A 9,397-nucleotide genomic window follows, 5' to 3' on the forward strand; every position below is an offset into this window, starting at 1 on the left:
GATAAGTAAGTAATTAATTAAATAACGTAAATGGATTAAGAAATCAAATAAAAAAAAGAAAATTATGTAAAAAAAATAAGTGTTCCAATTTTCAATTCGTTTGAACCGATGCAATGATCTTTTTTTCTTATCATTTCATCCTAAATGGTCGTAATGAATTTTTGACTTTACAGCCTTTCAATGAGCACCCTAAGAGAGACCTGAAACTAAATAAGAAGCCTTAGGGTGCTTGTTGAAAGGCCTTAGAGCCAAATATTCATTATGATCATTGAAAATAAAATGAAAAAAAAAATATCTTTGCACCGATTCAACCGGATTGAAAATCGGAACACTTAAATAATATTAAATAAATAAAAGTGAAAAAAGATATAAAAATTATTAAGTAAATATAAAAGAGAAATAAGAGAAAATGGGGTTGGGATATTTCTGGGACGCAGGCTGCGGGGGTATTTTCGGAAGAGAATAGGTGGGGTGGGGTCTGTCCCTCCCATGCACCCCGTATCTGCAAATTTTGGTTGGTTCTTCGGAATCGATCTCCCTCCCATTTTTTTTTTTTTCCCGTTTCTTCTGAACAAAAAATGAGAGAAAAGGTCCAAAAACCAAATTAGGAGTGTTATTACACCCAGCTGTAGTAATTTCAACTTTTCTTTAGTGAGATTCCGGCTGTTGCCACACCAGGTATACCATAATCTTTTTCCTTGGGATCATGGTTTTAAATATAGAGAAAGTCTACAATACACACTCTTTAAAAGGGTGTCCATATGCACCTATTTTGTGGTTCATTCATAACGTTTTAGAGTGTTTCGTGAATTAAATACCAACCAATAGGTACAACTTGTAATCTCTAGTCTCTTGCAAAGTACCCGGATGTAACAGTATTGTACGGGGATAAAATTCATGTAATGCTTGAACAGCTTCTTCTCCAATCAATCTTACGTACTCCCTCGCTGGAACCCTAGACTGTAAAACAAACACAGGGAACGCACCTCTGCCACTCGTTGGCAAAGGTCCTTCGAAGCCTAAATTAGTCTCTTGCACTTGAATGAAATCCTAATTATCAATAGGAAAGCAATATAATAGCCAATAATAGTGTACCTTGCTTCATTGGTTGTGTTGTGTTTATAGATGTAGACTTACATGTTCTCCAAGTATCCTATATACTCTACCTAGGTTTCCTATCTCATACTCTCTCCGTTCCGATTTGTTTATTCAATTTCGGGTTTCCAACTTATTCAAGAAACCAAATCTGATCCATTGATTTGAAAACTTTCATCATCTGATCCATTGATTTTGAATTGGGACGAAGGAAATATAAGAAACCCAGCTCTATGAAAGTATTCTCCATATGGACTGTAGTCCAGTCTTCCTTAGGAAAGACAATCAGATCCTATATTCACGGGATCCTGCTCTATCACGTAGTGTGGTTGTTCTAGATTGTTCCAGAATGCCTTTACCACCTTATCTCATAGGGCGGTTATGGCTAGGTTTCCCCCTTGTTTGGATAACAAGCTATACCCGAGCACATCTGCTCGATCGGTAATGTCACGGTGCACCTCTTCATGTGCCGCTGACCAATATTCTGATTGACATAATTGTGTACCATCATGTGGTGCTCCATGTGCTATGCACATTTTGGCGTTGTACTATATTGTTAGAGTTTTTAAATATTCATCCTCAAACTTTATCCCACGTAAATATTCATCCTGATTATTTTGAACAGTTATGTTTTTATCATTTCAGACGGTGAATTATCTATCTTACCCTTTTAATAAGATATCTTGATTCCTAAATTAAAGGAATTCGGATGAATATCACACAACATTTGGTGAGGGCAAGTACTATTTTTCAGAAGGCGACCTTGTAATGCAACCTAAAGCATTTTCCATCAAGGTGTTCAAGTGCCGAAGATTACACATATTCTGCACTACAAAGACTTATTTTTCTCCATGGAGCGGGTATTCCAGCCAAACAACATAAATACGGAGTACTTGTTTCTATCTCTTGTGTGTTTTTGTGACTCTCCGATCCACCCCCGTCCCCAACATATATATAGTGCCTTCTCCCTCACTTAGGTTTTTTTTTCCGGCCTCAGAGTTTTTCAGGTGTACCTTTGCGTTATGGCTATATAGTTGATTTGTTATGAATTATTTTCATGCATAATCAACAGAAACTAGGTTAATTAGATCAATTAATTTTGATTAATTATTCGCCTAAGACTAGTTGTTGAGTTAATCTACGTGATGGCAAATTGAAAAAGACAATCCTTCATTTCGAGTATGATAGAGGATCTATAACCATGGTCATCTACGACTCGTGACCGAGGAATTGTCGAGGCCAGGTGAGAGCATAGTTTTAAATATCGGCCGATACGTACCGTATCGGCCGATACGTACCGGAATTTTCGGCTTCCGATACGGATATTGGCCGATATATCGGTGAGATTGAAATTCACAGGCGTATCGGCCGGTTCCCGATACGTATCGGTCCGTAACCGATATTTGGACCGATACGGCCGATACGGCCGATACGTATCGGTGCTGAAAAAAAAAAAGAAAAGCAAAAAACAAAAAACTCCTTCCACACAGCTTTTTTCACAGCTTTTTTCACAGCTTTTTTGCAAAAATTTTGGATCTTGTCTTGGAAAATAAGTAAATGTGATAATTAAGCCAATGTTTGGGGTAAAAGTATATTTTTCAAGTTTTATACATGTTGCTGATGATTTTTAAAAATTCACGACCGCGACACCCGATTCCCGCGACGTATCACCGATATGTCCCGATACCGATATACCGCGACCGATACCGCGACGGCGACCGATACCGCGATTTAAAACTATGGGTGAGAGAGCCGACCGGCGGCAGGGTTCCAATCATATGAAAATGAGTCCACTAAATCAACATATTTTACCAACAACATACAGGTGCCATTTGGCTGATTAATTTGGGGTTGTGGGTTTTCATTATTTTAAAATTTGAAAAGGACACTTTGGATTGAAAATGTCGACAAACAGTTGGAGAGTTTACCAGAAAATTTTATATTTATTTTTGATGACGAAAGAACTATGCTAGCTAATTCGCTGTACCAACCTTGGAGATGAGTCGTACCCTGCCCAAAGCTAGGCAAGGGCCCTTCGCCTTCGCCTTCTGCCTACAGATTGTGAGATTCTAACTTTTCATAATCAGTTTGTAGAGTCTACCAAAAATTCTAGATGACAAATTTTCGAATTCTACATATTTCAAAAAGCTAAAAAAGAAATGAAAATTCTAAAAAGCTCAAAACTGGGTTTGGGTACCTTCAATGCTTCCTAATCTAATTCCAACAATCATATATATACTACTTGTTTTTTTTGTAATGCATGGTGTCCTAGTCCCGTTTGCACGCACGACGGACTTATCCCTATAGTCTCTTCCGCAGCCACTAATTATACTACTTAATTAATCCTAAGCATCACACTTATTTGTTTGGTTTCTTTCCTTTGACAATCTGTTCATATGGCTTCCTTCTTGCAGTTCAACATTACTCCTTAAACCATTTCAAAGCTTAAATGAAATGGGTTCATGGAGAATCCTCGTCTTCCTCTCTCATATTCTCATAAACGCTGTTGGTCTCAGCTTTTCCCAGCTGCCCGAGTTCATATTCGTCAACTGTTACGAGGGACTCGGTAACTACACAACTAACAGTACATATCAGACAAACCTTAACACCCTCCTATCATCCCTTTCCTCAAACACCGATAGCTACGGGTTCTACAGTTCTTCCTTGGGTGAAAATGCTGACAGAGTTAACGCAATCGTGCTTTGCAGAGGAGATATTGACCTCGACACTTGTCGTGGTTGTATCGATAACGGCACCAGCAGGATCACACAAGATTGTCCCAACAGAAAGCATGCCGTCGGATGGTACGACTTTTGTATGGTACGGTACTCAAACGAGTCCATCAATGACATAGCAATGATTTATCCGGCCTACTGCGGTTGGAACCCCGTGGACGTGTTAAGCGTGAATCAATTCAATCACGCTCTGAGGATCTTGTTGGACAGACTCAACAGCCAAGCGGTTTCCGGCGGGACAGGTCGGAAGTTTGCAACGGGAAATGAGACCGGCCCGGACGACGGAACCATATTTGGGCTTGTGCAGTGCACGCCTGATTTGTCCGAAGATGATTGTGGCTATTGCCTTGAGTACGTTACGGCTCGTATTCCTAATTGTAAGAGGTTTGATGCACCAAGCTGCAATGTTCGGTATGATAATCAACTCTTCTTTACCGAGATTCCAGTTGATTCACCCGCTCCCGCTGATGCACCCGCTCCCGCTGATTCAATCCCAGGTATAGCATAATCTTTTCCCTCCGATCATGGTTTTTTATAGCATTATCGAGGCGTAAGGTAACTATCACGGTGTAAGGGGAATTAGGCGCCGCGGTTGTGAACTTTTTTAAGCTTCAGAAGACCTGAGTCAACGGTTGTGATTGAGTGTCGATGGTAAACTAGTTCCTTAGTCAATCGAAAGTGCTACACACATAACGGTTATGTAAAATACAACACACAACCAATCTCTAGCTGTCCATTGCTCTAATAAATGGTCAGGATTCGCTCAAACTCTTTCCCATAAAAATTAAATTTTTCCTTGGAAGAGTTTTTATAAAATTTAGATCATCCAAATACATCTGGATGGCCAGAATTACATACACAACCAACACAACGGTTGTGCAAGTAGCATTTTTGTTAATCAATTACGTAGAACATGTAATGTTCATCCTCACCGCAATATCCGGTTGTAACACTATCAACTATCGAATGACAAAAATAAATAAAATGTCCCATACGACTGATTCGATCTTTGAGGACCTAAGTTTATTGTTTCCAAGTTGCAATATCCTACCAAAAACAGGGAAATTAATTAAAAGAAGGTCCAGTATATTGCCTTGTATAACAATCGGGCCATATTGGGTTCCAATTGCCTGAGATTTATCTAGCAGCAGAATTATTGCTACTCCGGCAACGATTAACGGTCTCTGTAAGAGCATCTCCAATGGGAGACGTCAAACATGACATGGACGGTGCAACGGTTACTTTTGGCATCAACTTACCTTCCAATCCATCTGCCTTTACTCATGTCAAAACTGATGTGATTTTGGCATGAACGTCCTGCATGCCAATTTTGGCAGCTACCCTCTCCCATGCCAAATTTCAAAAAGTAACTGTTAAAGGTAAAAAGCTATTGTTAGAAAGTTTAAAACCTCTCCGTACCCCTTGTTTGAGTTTGTTTTTTTTTTTTTTAAATAAATAGAATTTGGCTTAAGAGTTGGAGAGGAGGTTTTAATGTCAAATTTGAGATGCCAAAATGCCACACATCTCCAATTTGAAATGAAGTGTTGGAGATGCTCTAATACCATTTTGCAATTCATTTGTCGGCAAAACTGCATATCTAGCTACATGCGCTTTGTTACAACCATGGGAATAATGGAAATTTCATTATACTTAATGTGCAATTTAACAATAAACGAATTTCTGGTTTTTGCAGGAAGAGAGAGATTCAATGGAACTGGAACCATCGGGAGAAAAAGAACTCGAACAAAAAGAACGGTCATAATTATCGTTGTGTCGACCGTTGCTTCTTTGGCAGCACTCATGTTATGCATGTTGATATTTTTGTTGGAGTGGAAGCAGAGGAAACCAAGGGATGAAGTCCTTTGTAAGATTTGCAGCAGCTAAAAACAAGTTTCGTTTACGCCATAAGATTTATCTCAAATGGTGAGAGAAACTTATTTACGGCTCCTCTGTAAATAAGATTTTCTCATTTCACTATATTTTCGTTGCTACATTAATTGGCGGTCAAAGTCGTAGTCTAGCAGACTTTGGTAAAATTCATGTCCATCAGTGAGTCAAAAGGTCATCTTCTTTTGTCAAATTTGACTTCTTCTTCGATTTTGTGAAACATGTCACTTGGCTCAAGGCAGCTGATCCAAGTAAATGAGATGGGTTCAATGCAATAGTCTCTGACTAATATGGTGCCAAAAAAATTAAAACTCTAAACCTAATATGGTGCTAAAAAATTTAAAACTCTAAACCGGTGCAATAACATTGCTATTTTACGACTTTTTGATACTATATTAAGATGTAAAAACAAAAACTAAACGACGATAAGTATATTGATCATTTCCTCTTGTGAATTTCAGTTTATAGAGCTGGTGATAAAATTAGCACCGGGGAATCCTTGCAGTACAGCTTTGTAACTATTAGCAATGCAACAGATAACTTTTCCGACGACCATAAGCTTGGACAAGGTGGATTTGGTGCCGTTTACAAGGTACAATTGTTTCTTTCGATTCAAACGACGATTTCATTAGATGTTTTACAATTGGAATCATTCTGTTGTACTTTTAGGGTAGACTTGAGAATGGACAAGAAATAGCTGTGAAGAGGCTGTCTATGAATTCTGGACAAGGTGAAGCAGAATTTAAGAATGAGGCTACGCTAGTGACAAGGCTTCAACATAGGAATTTGGTTAGGCTCCTTGGTTTTTGCTGGGAAGGCAAAGAAAGGCTTCTCGTCTATGAGTTTGTGACTAACTCGAGCCTTGATCGATCAATCCATTTTGGGTAATTCTCGTGATAAACAATATATACTCCATCTGTCAACGTTTGTCCTTTTTTGAAATCGTGTCATGGAGTATTGAACAAAATAGTAAACCACTTTCGTGCATTAATTTTTAAAAAAAAATCAATTAAGAAACTAATTATTCGAGATCTTTACATTAGTGCAAAAAAATTTAGGAATCATATAAAAAAGGTGCTTCATATTTTTACCCAAAAAATGGTGTGATTTTCCAGTAGACATATTATTTTCTAATGTTCAACTTATTGTTTCTTTAAGTGTGCATACAGGAAAATAGAGACAAACAAATGAGGACGGATGATCCAACCACCCTCGCTTAGAGAGTTTTGGATTCACGATCACCTTAATTTAAGGCAAATTCTCAATTAGGGATCTTGGTATTTCTTTTTGTGGATTGTAATATTTGATCCATGTATGCACCGATGCTGCAAACTCTTTAGTTGACTTTTTATAATATTCCGAAGTACCAAAAAAACAAAAAACAAATAAAACAAATGAGGACAGATGGAGTAGAAAAAAATCATCCTTTATTTCGTTCTATCTTGCATTCTTGCGTTGCCCTTGGATATTAACTCGTACAGATAAAAAAAAATTGTAGATCCAATTAAGCGCACACAATTGGATTGGCATAGACGCTACAAGATCATAGGAGGCATTGCCCGTGGACTCTTATATCTGCATGAAGATTCACGACTTAGGATCATCCATCGGGATCTGAAAGCTAGCAATGTGCTGTTAGATGCAGAGATGAACCCGAAAATATCAGATTTTGGCATGGCAAGATTGTTTGCTCTTGATGAAACTGAAGGGAATACAAATCGAATCATGGGGACCTAGTAAGTTTTGATTTCTACTCAACCCCACAATGTTTCGCAACATAACTTATTGTTAATTTCCAAATTGTTTCGGCAAGTTTTGGAAAATTCTTCAAAACAACTTGGTACCAAATGTCCTTTTGAATAAGACCAAGTTTTAAGAAGCCAAACTAGGTGCTTTGGTGAACTCTTGAACATATTACTCTCTTACTAACGTAAGTCCATCAATCATTACAGTGGATATATGGCTCCAGAGTATGCAATGCATGGCCATTTCTCAGTTAAGTCAGATGTCTTTAGCTTTGGTGTATTGGTTCTCGAAATCGTGGCTGGTCAAAAGAATAGTTGTTTCCATAATGGAGAGAATGTAGAGGACCTTTTAAGCTATGTAAGTATGATCGAATATCCCGTTTCAAAGGTTTTCTATTTTTCCACCCGTCTCTAAGGTTTTCTATTTTTCCAGCCGTAATGTCATTGTTAGCCTCCCCTTTCTTCGAATTTCAATTGGTTATTTTGCAAGCCAATTCCCATTTTGCAATAGGTGTGGATACAGAAGTTAAATTTTAGGTTCAGATTTTGTTGCAGATTTTAGATTCCAGATCTTAGTAGAAGTTGAGAAACCTGTTTATTAGAGCTACTAGATAATGGGAGTTTCATTTATTTTTTGAGAATTGTGTGGCGGAATTCCAAAAGCTACGCAAATCCAACTTTGCAATTTTGAGAATTTCACCCCTCCCTATGCAAACTGTTATATTGTTACTCTTTGTTGGGAATGCTGATGTATCCCAACCTTATGGTGTGCCCATTTCATTTTCTTTGATTGATTTTTTTTTTCTTATGCCATTGTGAAAGATTGGATGTACCTATAATGCCTCATACAGAACACTAGCCTAATAACTTGTTGGAAACCTATCAAGGTTTTTCAAAATAATTAAGCTAGCTCAAGTTACTAGTAAGAATTTACATGATTAATTATATCCTCAGATCATTTATGTTGACTTTCGATATGGGACGGGTGATACAAACTCATCACCACCCTCGATCTCATCTTCCCAACGTTTGACTCACCATGATGTTAACCACGCTTTGCTCAGTTAGTCAGAATCACCACTGCCGAGCTTGGGTCTTTTTCCTAGTCTTTACCTTAGACTTGCTTTTTGTCGTTGAGCTACTAAACTTTCCCGAGCCCACAAGATCGTTTGCACAGGTTACTCTGTTGTCCTTTATACATAACGTCCCATGTATATCACTGACGCAATATTTTGTAGGAATATCAATGTTGCCTGAAATGTTTAGGCACAAGCTATTAGCAGCAACTTACATGGTTAATTATTTTCTGAAAAAAATCACCATGTATACTTCTGATGTGTGGTAATGTGTTAAAATACCCAAAGAAAAAATCCCATGAAATTTTACATGCCAGGAAGCTTATTACACATATTGAACAATTGCAGGCTTGGAAAAGTTGGAAAGAAGGAACGAGCGAAAACCTCATAGACCCGACATTGAGGGCCAATTTGGATTCTGTTTGCGAAATAGAGAGATGTATCCACATTGGGCTGCTATGTGTTCAGGAAAACAAAGTCGACAGACCAACTATGGCTTCAGTTGTTACGATGCTCAAGAGTTCCTCTCTCACCCTTTCCACGCCTTCAGAACTGTTGTGCCGAACACGAAATTGAGAATATAATAAATCAACAAGCGATAAACAAGAACACAAGAATATACGTGGTTCCGTTCAAACACAAAATAAGAACGTACTCCACGGGGAAAAGAGTAAGAGGATTCACTATAAACGAGGAGAGAAACAAAGAGCCGGCTATACCCGTAACTCTAATTGAAGCACCAAACAGATATCTAGGGACAAATCTCTGGTAGAACCCAAAAGGGAGACACAAATCCTTGGTGGAACCCTAAGAGCATAAACAAAACCCTAATATCTAAGCCCTTGAACAAAAGACCATA

General features: G+C 38.2%; 1 pseudogene; it reads left to right on the top strand.

The window, feature by feature from the left end:
• Positions 1-3,549: 3,549 nt before the first annotated feature.
• Positions 3,550-9,114, top strand: LOC131317235 (cysteine-rich receptor-like protein kinase 44; annotated as a pseudogene).
• Positions 9,115-9,397: the final 283 nt, after the last annotated feature.

The sequence above is a fragment of the Rhododendron vialii genome, chromosome 2a, assembly GCF_030253575.1.
Source record: "Rhododendron vialii isolate Sample 1 chromosome 2a, ASM3025357v1".
In the NCBI taxonomy this organism is placed as follows: Eukaryota; Viridiplantae; Streptophyta; class Magnoliopsida; order Ericales; family Ericaceae; genus Rhododendron; species Rhododendron vialii.